Below are 21,794 nucleotides of genomic sequence, written 5' to 3' on the forward strand. Positions count from 1 at the left end.
TGGAGAAACCGCTCTGTAGAGAACCAAACCCACCAAATTAATCTGAGTTTTTCTTCTTCTTTTTTGTTTGTATTTTTTTTTAATAAAAGGCAGTAAATGCCCAAAGAGAATAACCAGATACAGAATTTTTGTGCTATACGCCACGCGTTTACTGTAAGTCTCAAGTCTCTCCTTTCTCACGTATAAAACTGTATTTAACAGCAAAAATGTCTAGTAAAGCCAGAACCCAAGGGCCCTTTCTGCAGGGCTGGAGCACGTGCCCGCAGCTCCCCTCTCCATGAGCGGGCGCCTTGAGCAGGGCGATAAATGGGCAGGAAGCTGGGTTTATAGCCTAAGAACGCTTTTGTGACCAGTTGTCATAAAACAACACTTTAAGCGTCCCATACAACACCCTATGGCGTTTTTTGCTTGATGGCATGCCGTTGGGGCTTGGGGCCATTTACCTTTTCCAGGCCTGGCATGGTGCATCATGCACATGCCGCTTGGCCGGGGGCAGCCCTGACCCTGGGGACAGCGGGGTTGTTCCCACCGGCAGCTCCCGAGCCTCATTTCTCGCAACGGGGACAAGCAGGGGTGGCAGGACGCAACGGAGACGAAGGGTAGCGATTTGTTGCGACATGTAAAAGCATATAAATCTGTTGAAACTTGGGTTTTACTAATTCTTAAGCAAGTTTTGGAGATCTCATGCCTTCGTGCACGTGCGCAGCAGCGCTCAGTGCTGCTTGTGCCCACTACTCCCAGGCTGCAGAGAAGGGCTCAGCACCGCAGACCGAGCACAAAGGATGAACAGGAGAGAGTAGCAAGGTCCCTTTCAAGGAAATGCACTTTTTTCCCCTGTCTTCCAATGTTTAACAAATAAATAGTTTCATCTTGTTAACATTACCTTAATAATGACTAACCTATACTGTTCTGTCTCTGTACAGTGCTGTTCTGTTGAACCTCTGTCACGTTAGATGCCCATACACACGTCTACCGCAGCAGCTTCTGTCGAGATCTCCACCAGCTAAGAAGCATCAGAGCCATCAGCAAGCTCGGTAGGATCTCAAGGGGACTCAATGCAGGATTATTTAGTAGTTACACTTGCTTTGGAAATAGTCCTGCGCCTTTTTTCTTCTGCGAGCAAGCCCTCGCGGTGCAGGTGAGCTTTGTGGAGCCCAGGAGACAAAAGGCAATTTCCTGAGCTTTACTGCGGGTTCTGATTGCAATCACATTTGAAATGTTTAGATATTTAATCTTTACCTAACAATGCAAATATAAGCAAACGGAAAATCTAACCCACACCCTAATCCCAAACAGCCTTCACAGGAATAAGTGTTATGGGTTTGATTGTAGCCTTTGAAGGAAAGCCAATATTTGTTACTTTGAGTTAGTTTCTGATGACTGCACTGCTGGAAACAGTTTTTGCATTGTGATTTTGCTACCCATAGGAATAACAAATCTCTTCATAACCGAAAGTTACCCACTTTGTTAGGAGGGACCTTCTCGGCAGCCCTCCTAAAGCAGGTGCATGCAAAGGCAGGTAGGACCTTCGTGGATTTTAGGTGTCACTAGTTTGGACAAACAGGACGGGTTCAGGATAAATGGAGACAGCATATTGCTCCTCCCCAAATCTGAAAGTAGTGGGGATCTAGCAGGGAGAATAGCGGGGGTTGCTGCATGGAGAAAATTTGCAGTATCCAGGACCAAAATCCGCACGGGTCACTTGCTCAGCAGCAGACCGGTTGCTAATTGCTTCTCAGTGCTTTTGCTTGCAATGCCCTGCTCCCCTGCGGCTGCTACACCTGCGCTGGGCTCTGAGCCCGGCCCAAATTCCCGGCCTGGTGGCAGCCGCGGTGGCTGGTGACACCTAGAGGAAAGCTGGAAGTGTCACCCCTGCGAGGAGCCACCCGGCCGGCACCAGCGGCTCGCTACGCTTCAAGCATGCCTGCGTCAAAAAAGCAAAATGCAATTAAAAAATAATAAATTTGCTTCAAATCGCTTGCCTGGGGGATTCTGGGGTCCTGGCTGCTTCCCTCCTCCTCCAGCCGCAACAGGCAGAGCAGCAGCACCGGTACAGACACATAAATGACGTTGTGATAGACCAGGCTTACCGGACCTTTCCCTCTAGGAAAAAGTCTGTTTTTCAGTGTGCCCATTTTAGAAATAGTACAGGCTTTTGCAAACGCTCAGCTGACTGTGTTTCATAGAAAAACAGGCAATAAAAACATCTACTTTAAGCTGCTTGGGATCAGATCCTGCGTTTTTCTCAAGGAAAAAAAAATCCCAGGGAGTTAATAGCAATTCTGTTTCAGAGAGGAGCAGCCTGCGTCTGTCCCAGCACATGGAAGCAGCTGAGCGTTTCAGCAGAGCAGAATGAAAGCCCGATCGTCCGGACGCTGCAGCTCCATATCCCAGGGACCAGGTCGGGTAGCTCGCGGCTGAGATAATGTTCCCGCAGGTGAGCTAATATTCCCGTTACGTTACTTTGTGCCTCGCAATAGTGATTGTCCCTTGTTATCGGTGGTGACAGCAGCAGTTCTTCACCACTTTCATTTTGAGCATGCGCCCTCGTGGGCTGGGACGTTTTCCCAGGCAAATGGATCCCTCCGCAGCACTGAGTGCCCATCCGAGGCAGTATTGGCAGCCCATAAGACTGCTCAGAGTAACCTCTGTCTTCTTGAGGTTAGACATGATGTTACCCTGCTGTTAATTTTTTTCCCACATATCCCCCTAATGCCTCGAAAGCCACAAAGTAGGCTAAAAAACCGTGGGATGCGTTACACTGTGATATCTAGTTAGTCCTTGTAATTCTGCACATAAGGGGGAAATAACTATGCTCCTTTGATTTCTTGCGTGGAAAAGAGGAGCAGGAGGTTGGAGAGGCAAGCCAAAAGGCCATGAGAGAGAGAGGAAGAGAGGAGGCTGTAAAAGCAGAATTTAACAAGTTCTTCCAGTCAGATACGCCTAGCTGCCTCATCATGCCCACACGTGCCCTCAAATGCATTTCAACACAAAAAATCTCCTCCCTCGCTCCATGATCCTCTCATCTCACGCAAGTTGCAATTATAACCTGCAGAGCCGTCAGGGAGCCTCATCCTACGGCCTCATCTTTCAACTGAAGGAATCATGCTCTTGGACGAATTCCTGCATTTAGTTATTTAAGGAACTTTCATAGGCCAGAGTCGCCCTTGAAAGCAGCCAAGAAGCCTCTTTGCCACTTGTTCTGACCTGTCAGCCCCCAAAAATCACACAAGTATTCCTACGCAATAACAGCAGTTGCCACATCACTCATGTATTTTATTTTTATCTGGAATTGCATTTACTGTGCTGAGTCTGCTCATGCAAATAGTCAGGTCCTGTAGCCTTAAAACGTTCTCCAGCTATTTCGAAAGTGCTCAAGAACTTCAGAGCAGATTTGAGCTCTAAAGAAATAACAGGAGACCTAAAAAGGAAAGCCTACCAAGGCTAATCACTGCAAAAGTATTTGTTGCTTCTTTTATTGCTGGTTTTGTCACTGATGTGTTGATAGATGATAACCTTTTCCAAGCTGTGACACTGTGTCTTAGCATGGTCTTTTATTTAGGACCTATGGCTCCAAGGGTTTGGACTATTTGGCTTGAGATCTGCCAATATGAATCTGCTTCTCTTCAGAACAGCCAGTTCTGAGCTAAGCAACCCCAAAAAGAGCCCTGGTGAGAGGTGCTTTTCTGTGCAACTTCCTAAGCTGCAAGAAAGGACAAACCAGTCATGTTTTTTATTCTTTCTCTTTTGTCCTTTCTAGTCACCTCCTTATTGTTTTGTTGCACATTAGATGTTTTTCTGTACGCCTTTTCTCTTTTCTGCTGCCTGACACCGTCTAGCTCCCATGTTCACGTTGTCTTTGATGTCTCCTTGGCCGTTACACCCTCGCCGTCGTGCTTGTCTCTCCTTCTACTCCTGACTTTTCTGACCTCGAGGATGTTGATTCCCTCTTTCCAAGCCATCATCTCATCATATCTCCACTCTCATCTCATTTTATTTTTAGATGAACAAAAGGCATGAAAACACTGTGATGCATCTCTTCCTTATCTGACTCCTGCTACGCTCCCTGAGGTCCTCAGTCCAGTGCAAGGGGCACGGTGACATGAGGGTAGCAGCTGTCTGTATTTTCTCACTTTCTGCCACGGATGAAAAATGCCTTGTTATCGAGGCTGAGAACCCCAAAGGGCAGAGAAAGTTGCTGGGAACCCAGTGCTTTTGCGGATGTGGCAGTTTATTCCTGCATTTGAGTGGGGACGTAGAGGTGGGCTCCTGCCCAGCTCCCCGTGAGCACCTTGGGGCCCAGCTGAGGAAGCGGGACCGGCCCTTGGGGGCCAGCGGCATCGCTCCTCCCTGCCGAGGTCTGGAGAAAAGATTTGGAGCGGGAAGATGAGGCATAGTTTGGGAGTAATAAAGGCATAATAAGCACAATAAAAATCCCCGACAGATGTGATTAGCTGGCTTTTCTCAATCCTGGCCCACAGCTTGGAGCAAAGGAAATCGATACGAGGCGGCTGCAACCGCAGTACACATTACCAGGTGGTGTCACAAGGAAGGCATGCGAGCGCAGGGGAGAGACATGTGGATCAATATTAAAATGAAGCCTAAACAGCCTGTGAAGGAAGACAAAATCAATTATTCATTTATATTTGGGGAAGAGGTTAAATGAGACCACAGAGCTTTTAGCCTGCAGAGTGTAGCTTGCACTGTTCAGTGAAACTTCTAATCAGGATTTACAAGCGAGATCAAGCACAGTGGTGATGGAAATTAGCAGTAAGTTTTCAGGAGTCAGAACAAAAGGAAAATGATCGAAAATGACTGCCGGCTCCGGGCGCCACTCACGCCGGTTCTGTTCAGCAGAACGGCCTGAATCCCCTCGTATACCCATTGCACCCTTTCCTCACGGAAATTCATCATGGGACAGGACATGGCATGCCTAATTTCATGAGGTTTTCAATTTTTTGATCACATTTCCCCCCCCCCCACACACACACACACCATGCTGGTGATTAAATTTTCACGCTTAAACATCTCTGAAAAATTTTTAAGTGATCAGGTTTTTTCTGTCCTAATTCTTTGTGTGAATCCAAATATCCAGGTGGAGAGATGAAAAATGCCTACAGTGCCTGATCGTCTGCCTTGTTCCTCCATGGTGTGGGATCATTCCCTCCTGTAAGTCTTGCTAACGCCTTAACTAATCTAATTTTAAATGTTTTATGTTTCTGTAGCAGCTAAAAAGTATAAGTCCTGAGTAATTCTTCTTCATATCCTAGCTCTGCACAAGTTGTAGACCAAATTTGCAGTGATAGGAAGCAAAATAAGGATTCTCCAGGGAAATAACTTCTTTATGGCCATTTTCAGAGGATCACAAGGTATTGCTGAAAACACACGCCGTGCAACGGGGTAGAATAGCTCAGCTAGCGTTAAACGAGCTAGAGCGGGCGTCAAGGGCCTCGTCAGTGCCGAGGCTGAGTCTAGCTGTTCCTGTGCCTGTGCCGGGACTGGGGCCGCAGGGCGCTGGGGAAGGACCTTGGACCATTGCACCACGCTTACCCAAGCTCTTCTCAGAAGCCCCCAAGGTCCCCAAGCCTGTCTAGGTGTCCTGTCCCAGTGCTTCCCAACATGGAAGTTATTTTCCAAAAACACCCCCAAATGTGCTTTTCTCCCCTCCTTAGATTAAACTGACATTTTCCCTACCTGCTACCCGCCCCTGTGCACCAGCATGGTCCTGGGATTAGGGCGATACCAGACCTGCTTGTTGGATGCTCTCCTTGCGTTGGAGAGCTGAGACTATGCGAGTCCTTACAGAATTTCCCCAGCTCTTGGGTTGGACCTGGGTTCGGAGCCAGGGTTCGGGTCGGCCTCCCACCTGCTATCTCCTGGAGCGTGGCATCTCCAGACACGCCTTAGCTCGGCTCGGAGAGCTTGCCTGTGATAATCTTTGGTGACATGATGTGCAGTAGCAGCTTTAAATGCCCTTGTCAACATCTCTCTGTGTTTTAATTGACTCAGGAGATGTAGGACACAGAGTAAATGGCAAGTTTTAAATAATTAAGGTGTTGCTAATCCTCAAGAAATGTCAGAATGTCCCTAAGAGATACCGCATGAGCTCCTCTTTCTTGTGAACCGGCTAATTAAAGAGATCCTTCTCGCGGAAAACACATAACTGCATGCGGCCGTCATCTGCAGCCGGCTTCGCCTGAGGAAAGGACGACCGTTTGGGAGATTAACACAAATTGTTGAAACGCAGTGTTTTGATTTTGGAGCTAAAGGCTGTTCTTCATCCATGTAAAGGATTGGCAGCAGCATTAGTCCTCAGGCGAGCAGCGCGTTGGCCTCGGGATGGAGACGAGAAGGTCTCGGAAGCCCCGGGCAAGCGGCGGGTGAGTGTCGGGCTTGGCAGCTCGCGGGGACGGCACCGGCGGGGGGGAGATGCACGGCAGGGCGGCTCCCACGCACCCGGCTGATCGGCCGCCCCGCCTGCTTCTCCGTGCGCTCTTCAGGAGCTCCCGGGGTTTATTGATAATGCCAGGAAAACACTGCTGGGTTGCGAATATTAATTAATTAATTAATGATTATAAACATGAGCTGAGAAATGGTGGGGGGGTGTTAACAAGTGGCAGATTTTAGAGACTGCAGAATTACAGCTTTAAGGTATTTTACAAGATAAAAAGCAAGGAGGTAAGGAATAATGAACTGCCCCTACGGCAAAGCGCGCAATGCCAGAAGCCTTACGGGGCGGCGGAGACGGCCTGATGCCGGGGGCTGGCGAAGCCGGGGCGGGAGGGAGCCACGCGAGGGGTGGCATCATCTGGGATTCGGGCAGACACAGGAGCCTGCAGGAGAGCAGAGTCACTTCTTTGCCCAGCTCTCTGATGCAGCGCTTAAAATCCTCCTCGCCGACGAGCACAGCAGGGCTTGATGCGTCTCCACTGTGGAGGGAAGCGCCCGGCACTAGGGAGGAGGGTGCTTCACTCTTCTCTCCTTGCTGCAAAATATATATCGATGAGCCGCTGGGAACAAAGAATCAGCAGAAACGCTTGCTGTACTGGCGTGGCGGTGAGACACCTCCAAAAAATGTATTTCTTTAGAGGCAGGGGAACGGGAGGCAGGAGCTGCTGCTGCCCAGCTGTTGGCAGGCTGAAGCAGAGTGATCCCAACCCGGAGAGATCTCGACCCAGAGAAATAACAACCCGGAGCAATCCTGACCCAGAGTGATCCCGACCCAGAGCAATCCCAACCAAAGCAATACTGACCTGGAGCAATCCCAACCCACAGCAAACCTGACCCAGAGCAATCCCAACCCACAGCAAACCTGACCCAGAGCAATCCCGTCCCAGAGTGATCCCACCCCTGAGCAATCCCAGCTCAGAGTGATCCTGACCCAGGGCAATCCTGATCCAGAGCAATCCTGACCTGCAGCGATCCTGACCCACGGCAATCCCAACCCAGAGCAATCCCAACCCAGAGTGATCCCAACCCTGAATAATCCCGACCCAGCGTGATCCTGACCCAGCGTGATCCCGAACTGGAGCAATCCCAATCTGGAGCAATCCCAACCCACAGCAATCCTGGCACAGAGTGATCCCGACACAGAGCAATTCTGACCTGGAGCAATCCCAACCCACAGCAATCCTGGCACAGAGTGATCCCGACACAGAGCAATTCTGACCTGGAGCAATCCCAACCCAGAGCAATCTTGACCCAGAGCAATCCCAACCTGGAGCAATCCCGACCCAGAGCAATCCCAACCTGGAGCAATCCCAAACCGGAGCGATCTCGACCCAGAGCAATCCCAAACCGGAGCGATCTCGACCCAGAACAATCCCAACCTGGAGCAATCTCGACCCGGAGCGATCTCGACCTGGAGCAATCCCAACCTGGGGCAATCCCAACCCAGAGTGATCCCGACCCAGAGCACTCCCGCCCCGGAGTGCTCCTGGCACTGCAGCAGCCCGGAGGCCGGGGAGGCCGGGTGCCCTCGGCCGCCCGCCGGGGAGCTCAGCAGCTCTGCAGGAGTTGGGACGTGTTAGACTCAAGGCTTTGAAAAATAGGGCACTGCTGCATGTGCTGCCTTTAATATTTTATACCCGCAGAATAAATTATTGCTTGGAAGCTGGAGAGCGGCACAAGGCTGAGGGAGAACTAAGCTTGAGTTAAATCCCTAGTAAGTTGATTTATTTTGCCTCATAACGGCATGCTTGAATATTACTTGGTTTATTAATTTGGACTAATATGTAGTTTCTTATCTGCGAAACATAAGCAAGGAAACGCTGTGCTAAAATTGATGCCCTGATTTATCACGTTCAACCTTTGCATCTATACTGCCGTGTAGGAAGACACCGCAAATGCGACTCTCCCACATTAAAACCGCTCTGCTTTTGAGCAATACTGGGGCGAGCCCTTGCCCAGCCGCGATGCGGCGGGTTGCAGAGGAGCAGCCCGGGGCCCTTCGCTTCCCGCCCAGCAGGACGAGTCTTTCAGGTCAAAGCAGGCAGAGTCGGTGCTGATAAGCGCATAGGGCGTGAGCACGTTACGTTCCCGGGCATAGACAATTAGCAAGTGACTTTATTAATGGTTTCTCTCCACTTAAGGTCTTTGGGCAGGGGCTCCCCGCTGTGGTGCCTTCTCCCCGCCGTGCACATGCACCGGAGGAGCCGCTGGGGCAGGAGGCAGCACGAGGTGTCGGGAGGCTCTGGGGGCTCCCAGACTTGCGCCTTGCCGGGAGGTCCATATTGCAGGAGCTGCTCGTCGGAGAGCAAAGCCACAGGCCAAGCGCAAAGGAGTGGCTAGCAAGGGAAAAAAAAGCAGGATGGATTCGTGTTTCTAGGTTTTAGGTTCAGGGAGCTGGACTGGATGATTTTCAGAAGTCCCTTCCGACTTCAGTTATTCTCTGGTTCTGCCCAGTTCCCAAGCTTTGGCGTGCACACGAGCATATCCGACACGCATGGTTTTTCTAAAATGCAATGCCTTCCTCCGAAAGTAGTGAAGACAACCCTGAATCATGATTTTGTCCTCAATCTCAGAAGCTTTTCCCCAAAAATTCCCGTTCCTGAAGCCGTCCGACTGTGGGAAATTTGGCTGCCTTTTTTTCTGATGTCGTTTAAATATGTTTCTCCTTGTCGGGCGCTGCAGAGCTGGACCCGGCTGCACAAGATGCAGGCTGCAGTGCGTGGGGGCACGGGGGCCCCAGGCTTCCACGCTGGGAGCAACTGGTGTAACTGGGAGGACTCTCACTCAACCAACGGGAGTGCAATTCACTTACAAATCTGTCATTTCCTGGCCAATTTGACTGAAATCGTAGGGGAATTAGGGAACTAGGGTGACTTTTTTATCTACTTTTAAAACAAAAACCAGACTTAAACGTGCAAGCGGGCGCAGTTTTGAGTGCAGAGCCTGTACGTGCAGTTGCTGCTGAGTGCGTGCATCCATGCAAAAAGTGAATACGGCGGGTTTTAAAATCTGTGCCAAAATATCGAAGTCTGACCTCGTGATCAGAAATCACCAAAAGGCCATCGGTCATTTTTATTGAATTGAATGCATTCAATTTAATGGCCACATATGACTTATTTTCAGGAATATAAGTGTTACTCAGGAAATCAGTTCTTTTAGGGGCAAAACTCCTCTATTAATGACAAAAAATGGATGGGACTCGTTATGGTGGAGGAATTAGTCGTTTGAGCAGCACGGCTTTGTTCAGCTGGAATTCAAGCCAGCAAACTCTGCGTAAATGTATTAGCCAACTGCAAAAAGGTCAGCGATTGCTTGTTGCTGGAGCTACATTTCCACGCTGCTTCTTTTCAAATCAGGAAATTATAGTGATCAGATTTTGCATCACAAATACTGTTTTTCTGGCACTCATGGTTTCTCGCGCCCCTGCTAACGCCCTGCTTTGCGTGTTGGTGTGGCTGTGGATGCCGCACGGGAGTTTGCCATGCAGCGTAGCATGGGCAGCCGGGCAAATAGCTCGTCGTGCAATTCTGTGCGCTCTCCTCGCGCATGTACGTGCATCCTGGACGCCATCCGCTGTGGACTGTGCACGGAGCATGGAAAACATCCCCTTCATCCACCAGCCCTGCAGCGTGCCATCTGCTTGCACTGTGACTTTGCTTGACGAGCAAACCGGGGCGATGGCGGGGGAGCGGGAGCTGCAGCTGCAGCAGGGCTCCGCTGTGCAAAGAGCACCCGGGAGCTCCCGCGGGGCCAAAGCCCGCCTGGAGCCGCTTCTCCGGCCTCGTCCCCTTTCTTCCTCCTCCCGCCGGCGCTGCCGCCCTGGGAGAGCCCAGCTGCAGCTGCGAGGGCTTTCAAGGCCCTCGGCAGCTTGCTGGGAGCTCATGAATATTTTGCTTTGGCCTCGGTTCCCCTCGCATTAGCTCCTCACCGTGCGAAAGTGCTCACGTGTCGCCTATGTGTGACCCTGCGCAGTCTCAGCATCTCCACCTGGAAGCCACCGGTGAAGGAGGAGGGACGTGGACGATGCTGGCTCCTGTGCCGCTGCTGGGGTGAGGGTGCAGCTACGGCACCTTTGCAGGGGGCTCCTAGGGCAAAGACACCCCTCCGCCGTGGGCAGAAACAGCCACGTCCAACTTCTTGCTTTCGTAATCTTCTCAATGCAAAGAAACAGAGAGCAGTTGAGGTATTAATTTTGTGAGCTATTGCAGTTTTTTAATGGCTAGGGTTTAATGGGGCCAGCCACTCTGCTTTTTTTTTTCCCCTGCAGAAAGACCCATCCCCTTTCACAGTCAGGCCTCATCATCCTCAGGTTGTGCATCTGCAACTTAAAATATATCACTGTACATCGCTTTAGTGTAGACCGCATTCAGTCCTCACCCACACGTGATGGTATTGGAAGCTCCCCTCTGCAAAAGCAGCTTTTTCTTGGTTGCCAGGGCAACATTGTTCCCCAAATCCGGGGTTTTACGTGCTTTTTGGAGCAGCTCCACGGATAAGGTTATTGCACGGACCCGGCGGCCGCTTGCCGTGCCGCTTGCCGGGAGCCCTCCGAGGTGCTGGCCGAGCTTGCGCTCACGGACGCCTGTGCTGTGCCAGAAAGCAAAATGTGGTTAAAAAGCCCACGCCGTGCCGCTTTCCTGCTTGCACGCTAATGCTATTTGCGTATAGGTGAATAAACAGCAGGCAGCGGCGAGCCTCTGCGATGAGCGCCACCTTCAAAGCCATCCTGTATCCCGCTATGGAGGCAATGCAAAGTTGTAGTTACTATATTACAAAAGGATTATAATCCAAAACTATATATAAGGGCAAAGCGTCATGCATCCCTGCTACTGCCTCCCAGACAAGCGGGCTCTGCTCGGGCGGGCTACATCGTTCGTTTATTTTCTTCCTTCAAAAGATTTTTCATGCAGTGCAAGGAATTAAATCTAAAAAATCCCCAAATTAAAGGGCTCCTGCCTTCCATTCAAGGCCGTTAATGAGGTTTTGGGCACTTTCACTTAGCCTTGTCTTTGCATGGGACTGCAGCAGGGTCCTTCAGGGACTGTCGGGCAGAAACATCCCTGGATTCATCGGGGTTCACCCATCCCTGGCCTTGCGCTTTGCGCTCCAGTGCAGTAAAGCTGAAATCTGGCAGCTGGCAGAAGACCTTTATTAATATCACCCGGCTGCACTGTGCCCCTTTCTTTTTCCTTATTCATCCTGAGTTTCTAGCATCCTCTAGTCATGATGTAGAAAAGGCTTCAGCAGTTCAAACCTCCCTGCTAATTTATGGCCAGGCTAAATCCTTGCAGCGTCTCTAAGGGAGCCTTGCAGGCCCCCGGGAGCGCCAGGCTCTTCCATTCAATTTCGTCTTCTCTGTGACTCAGTGGCTAGTATTTTAATACATAATTTCATTCAAGACTTCTCCATACCTTGGAAAGAGCAATGTTTAGCTTGCCAGGCTTGCTGCCTGCAAAACAGCAGCGGCTCGTTTGTCACAGCCACAGACTGTGCATGTGTTTGAACAAAGCTAACTGCACGCTGCACGTGCACCTGCCGCATTTCACCACGTCCACTGCCTGCAAAAGCTCTGACGCTTTTAATTGCTTACAGTAATTGCATTAATTCTATTTAAACTGGCCGCTCGTTTCCACAACCTTTGCATTTTGCAGCATGAATCCTGATCGAGCTGGAAATGGGCACCGACTGTCTCCAAATGTGTTTATTTGTCTCAATACACCAAGCAGGCGCTGATAGCAGTCTTTCACTAAAGAAAACGACTTCTCTGCTCATTGGCAGCTCATAGCCAAAACCACGAGGGTCATGTTTTTGCATGAGAGAGCAAGTATTCCCGGAAAAACGCACGCACAGCCCTTGTGCCCATGAGTTTGGGGTGTGCAAAACGAGGATTTGTATTTAGATGTGGATCCAGCTTGTGCAGACAGCTAATGTGTGCATGCGGCCGTGCCAGTGTGGTGGGGGCTCTTCTTTGGGGAAAGAAATGCAAAAAAGAACCAGGTCTTTCGTCATAGACTTGAGGAGCTCCCTGTGCCTCTGTTCCCGGGGAAGAGCCTGCTCCCGGGCGAGCGCTGCTGGTCGGGGCACGTCCTCGCCCAAAACCTGCCACGGGCACTGCTAGACCCGCCGGGGCTGCGCAGTTCCTCTGCGCTTCTGCAAAATGTGACAGCAGGAACCTGCGTCGGTGCCACCGCGCTGATTCGGAGCATGCAAATCGCTTGCCAGCTCCTCGATGCTAAAATGATCAATACTTGCAAGAAAGATGCTCATCGCTTCTGCGTAGCAACGGCCTCAGGAGCAGCAGGCGGTGTTTAACGGAAAGGCAACGGGATGTTGTTTACCCTGGACGTTACTCCTGAAATAACGAGTGCAGCTCATTTTCCCTCCAGCCCTGCCTGCCTTAGCAGCGCCTTTCGCAGGCTGCTGGGGGCCCAGCGATGCTCTCCCCTGCAGCAGCTCGGGGGCACCAGGTTTACCCCAGATCCATGCGTGCTTCCAAACCCGCTATTTTGCCTAAAGCTGCTTTCGAATTTGAGATAAACTCACTAAATAATGCAAGCCAAAAAGGTGCTCTAACCCTGCAGCTCGGTGCAGTTAAGCAGGGCTCCTGCTCCTTCGCCGTCCCCGCGGCCGTTTCACACGCGAAACCTCTCCGGCAGCCGGCGAGGGGAGAAAAAGCAATGAAATACATGAAGACACTCTCTTAAGAGGAAAGGTTTGGCATTAAATATGCATGGGCTGGTTTAGCAATTACCAAGGGGCAAGTGAATATCTAGAGAGGGATGAAGTTTGTGGGCACCAGGGATGCAGAGGAATTATTTAGCGTGGGAAAGCGCATGGGGATATATTGTGAAGTAATAGGATGAAATGAGGTAGTAGAAAGAGATCGGCTGGATATCAAGAAAATCTGCAGAGTATTGACATGAATAATTACTGGGAAGCTGTGCAAAGCTCATTGCCTGAAACGCGTGTCTGGATTTTCAAGGGAACATGGAGGGGTAGATGGGAAAAAGTTGGTTAGATAGAAATAGCATGAAACCAGTTCTGCTCCGCTACAGCTGAATTGCAGTTAAAAAGTTGCAGTTGAAAATAATCTGGACGGTTCCCCGCAGGGCACAGACTGTGCTGTCTGCTCAGCGCTGAAGCAAGCACAACCTCCGCCCTGGCTTGGGGAAGCAGACGAGACACTGGGAATAGCTGGCGGAGCTGGGAAGCGCGACTTCAAAGAGTCGCGTTTCTTCTTCTTGTAAACAGTATCATGCATATTCCTGTTATACAGCCTCACTTTAATTAGCTTTATTTTTTTAGACAAAAATGCCAGCCCCTGTTTGCATCCTCAACCCGTTCTTTCCATGTGCTCCAGATAACATTTCACAATGTAGTTAAAATAACTTGATGTTATTAGAGCAGTTGGTAGTTTCTTAATTCAGTGTGCGCCTTAAAAATTATAAAAGATAATAATCTTTGCTTTATACAATGAATTTTGATACTAATAATGTACTCAATATGATTATATCATGTAGGTTATCATTTAGTCTAGTCGGTGGTTAAGAAACCCAAGTCGCATCCAGCATCCCACGGTGCTAGGAGCTACGCAGAGCTAGAACAGCTCCTTCAGACATTCATTGTATCGGCAAAACTATTATCTCTCCAAAAGTCATCTATTATTTTAATGGTTTCACTGAAGTAGTTATCTCTCTTCAATTACAAATTCATAGTCTTTCCCACTGTAATACATTTACTAAAATAATTGCATTATAAAATACGGTACAACTGGGTAATCAATGTGAGTAATTCTGAATAATAACTGTGCAGTTTGTAATGTAATTTTATTTTAGCTTGCTAAAGGACGTGCACAGAGAGGTTTGGTTGTGGTCTGATGTAAGGCTCAGGGGACAAAGACAGGATGAGCTATCGGGTTCCCTTGACAGGATGAATCCAGTCTGTCGGATCCAACTCTCCTTCGGGGAACAGATTGTTTCGTTACTTTCTGCATCCCCCATGGCTGGTTTTTCTTCGTGGTCCCGTAGAAGTAGTGTATGGACTCCCAGGAGGTCAGCAATCACAGATGGAAAACCAGTGTTTAGTTGTGCGAAGGACGCACAGACACCTGATCGCGCGGAGGTATGGGCTTTGCATCAGCTCCCGAGTCACAGAACGATGGGCTCCTGGCAGGATGCGAAGATCTCACAGCCAGCGGCACGGCTTCTCGGCCACACACGGAGCTGGTGTTGCCTGATCTCTCTGTCCATCCGTCGCGTGTCCATCCCTTTGCGACATGAGTCTGTAAGCAGAACGGTACCCAGTTTACCCTGGGTCAGGGTTACCTCTTCCTACCTACTGCCTTCCTGCGGGTCTGGACTTCGCTCAGTGTTGTGCACTCAGCTCTCTTTTTGGACCTAACTCATACTTGTGTCTGCAGAAAGCCTCGCTGGTGTGCAAGGACACTGAAATGGTAACCGCTAAGTAAGTCTGCTGTTTGCATTACACTGATCCGTGCTGGAGTAACGTTGCACTCATGCCCCCCAGCAACACTTTGGAAACAAGACCCCAACCTCTGAGGCCATCTCAGGAAGCCTCTTTAATGTAAATATGGTGCCTACCAAAGGGAACACCAAAGAGGACAAGGAAGCGAGGATTCAAATGCACAGTACATCTCAATACACAGTTCATGACCTCCTGACTTTGGTGCTCTGTTGTTCGTGGTGAAAATGTGGTCAAAGAATATATATGGACAGTGATGCATGTATTAACTGTGTGTACAGCTGAGGTCCTCCCACATGGACGGAAGTGGTGAGCAGACGCGATCTACTCGAGTAGGTCCTTGAGCTCAGAAATTTGGAGCATTGTCATGTAGGTGCTTGCAAGATGTTAAAGGATGGGTCTGAATCCCAGACCAGGGGTGTAAGGACGTTGCACCGCTCTCACTAAGAGCACCCACACGCTCTGGAATGAGAAAGGCCTGGCAGGTTTCCTCCTGGCAGGAGTACGACGCGGGTCAGAGAGCGTGCAAACTCCTTCAGCAGAGAATAATACATTTGCTGCACAGATTGGCACAGGCTGACATCCACGTCCGAAAGAAACATTCAGCGAAAGCAGGAAGGGACCGCGCGGTAACATGCCAGGAAGTAAAATGAGATTAGCTACTGGGTAGGTCCGGGTGCAGCAGAACTGAAATCATGGGAGTCGGATTAGATCGCCGTCAAAAATATCACTCACCGGCTGCCTACTGCATCCGCCAGGGCGGGGCTGAGAGGAGGAAAGGAAAAAAGTATGATTCACCCTCTCGTGCCGCGTGTAGCCCCACTTCTGGGAAAGGCCAGGGCGCAGGAGAAGGCTGTTTGAAGTTCTCGCCTCGCCCACTAAAGCACACTCGGTAACCACAAGCATCGTGGTATTTTGTTCCACAGGGGTTGGTTAAGAAGGAAGAAGAAACGGCAGTACACATACCACAATTTAAGCCATCATATATACATGCTTAATAATGAAGATGACTCAATTCTGACATTATTTTGCTAAGACTTCTGTATAAATAGTTTATTAGGGTGAATGGGACAGATGATGTTTTTTGACCACGACATCAGTCCTGGCTCCACTGTTTGCTCACCTCTTGCAGGGGTCGAGCGGGACCCGCAGAGCTTTCCCTCTGCAGCCACTTCTCCCGGGACCTCGTCAGTGGGACTGGCACAGGCAGACACCTCCCAGAAATCGGACATGGGAGCCTTTCCAGAGCACCCGGGGAAATGCCCCAAGTTCTCCTGGATGAGTTCTGCTTTGGGGCTGGGCGGCTGCTCATGCAAAGGTGAAATTGTGAGGGTTACACAGCCGAACATCGACTTTGCTGCACCTGAACACCACTGCGTCAGACTGTCTCCAGCAGGACAGAGCAGGAGGGACCAGCGGCCGCATCTGGCCTGAACAACCTAGACATCCCCGCGTGAGCATGGCGCACAAGATCGTCCTGGATGTATGCTGGGGAGCAGGGTGTGCGCACAGAGAAGGGTTCGACCGAGGCCACAGAAGCAGCCGGGGACACAACGGGGCTGGACGCAGCTCCGTGGACCTCAGGACCTCCCGCCGCACCATCGCTCTGCCCAGCGCCCACCTAACCCACAGGATGCAACCGCAGCGAGCGGCTATAACGGCGCCGTGGCTCCGTCTTCCCAGTCAGTACCTGCTAATAGACAACCGGGAGCAAGGACACGACAGGCCCTCCAGGGCCATCGGCTCCCCGCCAGCTCTGCCGCTGCCCTGCCTGCCCCCAGCCATGCCGACCGCGGCGCCCGGCTCCCGCGGCTATTCCTGCTGCCTGGCCACCGCAGCTCATTGCTCCGCAGAGTGAGTCCTGCTAGTTGCAACGAGCACCAGGTTTACAACGAGCACCAGGTTTGCCGCTGATTTTCATCGAGACAGGAAAGCGTTACAGATTAATATCATTCTGCGTGTGCCTGTTTATCTAAAATTAGGACTGAGCTGAATAACATTTCGGTTACAATTTGGCTATATGTGGTGCTGAGCAAGCCAGCTAGACAGAGCAATGCCGAGGCTCATTCAGTCCTGCTGACTGCAACGTCAACACTCCCAGATCCAGCACGGCCAGTTTCCACCAGTCCTTTCCTCTGTGTGTGAATTGGGCAAGAAAAGATTTTTTTTTAAGCAGGTATTCTCAGTTCAATGTTCTCTCCAATTTGCTTGACCAGTTATTTATGCAGTGAAATGTGTTTTGTTCTATGTGTTTGCTGTGGCCTGCCAATTACAAATACTGCTTTGGATATTCAGCATTTCAAATTCAGTAATTAAGCCCAGATCACATGATACAGCTTCTCTTCCTGAAAATTCATTGTTTCTGGGAAAGTAATGCAAAGTCATGTAGGTAAACTTACCCAAAGACAATTAATTTTGAGTGGCAACTGTCATAATTTGATGTACAATTCAAAATTCACAAGTTGTAGGTATTTTGAGTGTTGAGCTTTAAATTCCTTTTCTATGAACATTTATGTGGCTCCTTAATGACTGCAAATAGAAAAATTAAAGACCAAAAGAAGAGAGAATTGAAATTCACTTTTAAAATGAATATTTTATTACTGTTTTCCTGCTCATAGTCATTGTGAGAGGATACTAAATAATTTTTTTCAGTGCTAGCTTTTATTTTAAGAAAAGCTATCTGCCTGCAAAATGAAGCATAATTCATTTGTATTCTCTTCTCATAACATACAATACGCAGAAATAGATCATCTGAGCAAAAGAGGAACAACAGGAAACTTTTATTGGCAAAAAATTGGGTTTGCAAAATTGCGAAGACATCACAGAGACAAAAAGAAAACCCTGGATATGTAGTTACGAGTTCTTAACAAAGCGGCTTAGGCTCTACCATGAGCCCGTCCCTTATTTTGCAGTAGAAAATTTGCATCCAGCATTTGGTACAGTAGTTGGAGGCCAGGCATTGAGATGTCCATTCATTCCCCGTTACTCTTCTCTCCAGCTCCTGATGGAACAAGGAGGAAGACGTTTAAGTAGCATTTGTTCAAGACAAAAAAATTGGGCATTTTTTTTTTTGAAGTTTCATTATTGCACCTCAAGAAACGTGCTCTTACCACTGAGCTGAAGCCTATGTAATTAGGAGAAAGCAAAGAAAGGTATTATTTCTCACTTGTCAAATCAGAAGCGGAGTTTCTCTGGAGGATATACCTGATCGTGGCCCGCTGTGTTGCACTTCATTTTATCCCCAGTGCACGTGTCGTAGTCCTTAGACATTTTAGCTGCTGGGGTCATTACAACAGAGATCTTTCAGAGCCAGCAGATAAGGGTCTGTTTCTTAATTCAGATGAAACATGGGACTGCTCCTGTCAGGGAGGACTATACATATGAGAAATGGCTTGCAGGAGCGAGCCTTTCACTGCGATTATAAAGACTCTAAGGAATGTTTCCATGGTAAAATAAAATATATTAGCTTTCTAAAGAGGACAGGATCCTCTGTGTGAAGCCCTGAATATTGCTGGTGCTGCAGGCACTGATAGTGAAAAAGCTGAAATGTGAAACCTGCAGATGAAAAGAAGAAGAAAAGAGAGAGGTGAAAGAACTAATAAAAGGTTTGGAAGGGTTTTAAGATATTTTAAAATACTTGTTTCTGCCAGGCTCTTGGTTTGACCAAACCATTCCAGCTGCCATGGAGGAAACCAGAACAGCTAGGAAAACAAGAAAGAGAAACAGAACTGTCACAGAGCTTGAGAATGATGCGAAAAAGCCTGCTTTCCTCTCATTAATACCCTTTCCATAGCAATGCATATGGTTAGAGGGGAAATAAACTTGCAGAGAAATTTGAGCAAGCCGTGGTTGTTGTATCTAGAGCACCGTCAGGGGAACGATGAACACGGATGGCCAAGCGGCAGCCCCAGCGCTGGATGCAAGGCACGTTTCTTGCTCTCGATACCACTGGACAGCTATTCAAGCTTGTTTCAATGCCCAGGCTAAGAAGCTCTCCTGGACTGCAGGATAACCACACGCAAGTGGCTCTGCAGAAGCCACCTGGGATCCAACCGGGTCACTGCTGAGCAGGAGCTAACAAGGCTTGATGAATGTGATGTGAATTTGTGCCATTGATTGCCTCCGTGCTGCATCTTTATTTCACATCATATGCTTCCATTTAAACATGAAGAGCTACTTCTTGTCAAAGCTTCGAAGCACTTAGGCCACATTTGTCCCTCTTGGGCCAAATCATCTGTTCTTTCACCAAAGTAGGTACCACCTAACTCTCCCGCTCCGTGTTTCCCAGTTAGGTCCACCGCTGTATCTACCAGCCCAAAGCGCGTCCCAGATACCCCAGGTGATCTCAAAGGGCACAACGTGGCAGTGTGCGTGGCTGGAGACTTCAGCCCCAGCTTCCTGCTTGGCTCGTACTTTGCTTTTATTTTTCCCTCCATCAGCACTCTCCTGCCCGAGTGGCTGCTTTTACCGCATTTGTGCTAGCTTTTGGGTGAGAAATGATGCTTTTTTCTCGAGCAGAATTTCTAACAACGGAAGGGCACAGCATTGAGAGCAAGGACCTGCGAGGACCAACGCCGCCGAGGCCGGCGCTGGATGCTCTGCTCTGCCCCGGGCTGCACAGCCTCTTTAAACACACATTTTCTTTTCAGGGCTTAATTAGCCAGAAGACATCTAGAAGCTTTTTCCAGTGGGTCATGATTTTATGGAAATCTTGTTAGAGTGATTAATTTTTATCAGGGATAAAGCTCTCCTCTTTCTCAGAACTCCACATTATTTTCCAGCCACCGACAGATCGGACCCACACAGCACATTAAAGAGCACTCTGTTTCCAGCTTTTACAGATTAATTCCATTCAGAGCTTTTTAGCCCTCTCTGTACTACACGTAATAAGAAAAGAAGAGCATTTGGTGCAAAGAAAAGTTTTCTTTATGACTCCTAGCTAAAGTCTTCCATTTGATATTCTGGACGGAAGTATATATGAGTATATATAAATACTCCAAGTAGCTAATCCCTTGTACAAAGCTATGTTAGTGATTTTTAAGTGATTACAGCTGGACTGCATAGCTTCGATAGGGATGTGGTGGTGTATCTCAGAATTATCCCTGTCCTCTGCCTCTGCGACTGACTCTCAGGCACCCTCGTGAGATGACTCCTGTGGACGCTGGAGGCCCTTAGAGGGGATCTTTATACTCACCTCGTCTGCAGCTCTGCGTAGTGCAGGGCATGGACTGCCAGATCAGTGCCTCCGCATCCACACAAATCATTTTTGTTCAAACTAGAGCAAATAATTTTGAGCTATTGGTTCAGAGAACAGTGGCTTTCTCCTACATTTCTCCCACTCCATTGGCTGACTTTTCCACTGAATTATACCATTCTTTGTATGATGTTATTGGTACATATCTTTGCATATCATTAGTAGATACTTCTTTTTTCTTTTATTCCAGCAGAGATTTTGGCCACGATACTCGGGCTGCTTCTTTCTGCTGTAGAAAGTGCCTGGCAGCATCAAAAGGGTTTTGGGATGAACCCTGGTCTTTCCTCGTCTTTGCCACAGCTCCCCGGTTTTGCTCTTTACCTCCACTGACCTGCAGTACTGTGTACTATGCTATGTGCAATTACTATCTGTAATTACTACCTGTAACACTACAAAGCAGCAGGGACCTGAGCCCCGTGTTGGCACGGTGAGGCTATGCCTTTCCAGCCATTCCAGGAAACCCCCTCTGCATCAGAGCAGCTTCTTCCCCTAACCTCGTAATTCACTCAGTGGACAAATCAGCAGAAAATCCTGCAATGACGGCGTTGACTGATGCCTCAGGAGACCATAACTAACACTGCAGGAAAAGTGGGGAACTGTGCGTGAAGCTGAGTGCTTTCCTTCAGCCTATTTTTCAGAGTTTATTGCATAAAAGTGTTTCCAGGGACTGTTAAAGCAAATTTTCAGCCAGCTCTACAGAAACAAAGGATTGGCTTGCTCAAAAGAGATGCAGCTTAGGCCTGCGTGAAAGATTTGTCTGCTGCGTTTTGTTCTGTTTATGCAAGGTTTCCATGGATAATATGAAAATGCCCAGAGGAGACTTGGGGAAAAGGAGCCCACACGGATGCAGTATGTTAAGCTGTTATAAATTGACTAATCTCAGCTGAAGTGAAGATAATGGGACAGTTCTGCTGAAATCAGTGCAAGTATATTTTCCCACCACAGCAGCCCTAGGTATTGAAAAGGGACATTAGGGCATTTCAGACTGGTCAGTACTTACTAACTGCTGCTTCTGAGTCTGCAGCAAGTGGCAGTCACAGCAGACCAAGTCAAAAGCAAGGAACCGGTGCAGTTCAACGCAGGCCTTATGATACAGCTTTCCTCACCATTAATAAATAAATGCATATGCACATAATAATTTAGGTGTTGCTATTTAGTGTTTGCAACATCAAAGTGATCCTGCTTTGTTTCTGAACTTTTAGGCATATCAGATATTTAAAACGTTGCAACACAGGGAATTATTAAAAATGGGTGCATTTCGAAGTAAAACAATAGAGCCAATTTAGGAAAAAAAGTGATTGAAATTACTTTGCAATTGTAGATTGCATTCCTGACTAGACAGAAATGCTCAAGGTAGTTATCTGCTGGCCTTGAAAATATTCTTTTTTATCCTCACAAGGAAAATATATATTTTTTATTTTTAATCCCAGGCAACTTTCTAGATACATGTATTTTTTTTTTTCAAAATTCCTGATACTTGGTAGCAATAAATAAATAAATCAATCTGGGCATTTCATTCTAATGTCATTTTGGGTGGAAGGGGGGATTGGTTTCCAACCAGTCTTGTTCATTCCTGTTACGCTTAGCTAATTATTGCCTGGCTATCTAA

At 48.6% G+C, this 21,794-nt stretch overlaps 1 long non-coding RNA gene across 1 annotated transcript; it reads left to right on the forward strand.

The window, feature by feature from the left end:
* The first annotated feature begins 1,946 nt into the window (after positions 1 to 1,946).
* LOC112994450 (uncharacterized) lies at positions 1,947 to 21,696 on the forward strand. The gene is made up of 4 exons (XR_003261943.2): positions 1,947 to 2,437; positions 5,096 to 5,169; positions 6,292 to 6,380; positions 6,866 to 21,696. It is a non-coding gene; the product is annotated as an uncharacterized LOC112994450 (long non-coding RNA).
* The last annotated feature ends 98 nt before the right edge of the window (positions 21,697 to 21,794 follow it).

The sequence above is a fragment of the Dromaius novaehollandiae genome, chromosome W, assembly GCF_036370855.1.
Source record: "Dromaius novaehollandiae isolate bDroNov1 chromosome W, bDroNov1.hap1, whole genome shotgun sequence".
NCBI lineage: Eukaryota > Metazoa > Chordata > Aves > Casuariiformes > Dromaiidae > Dromaius > Dromaius novaehollandiae.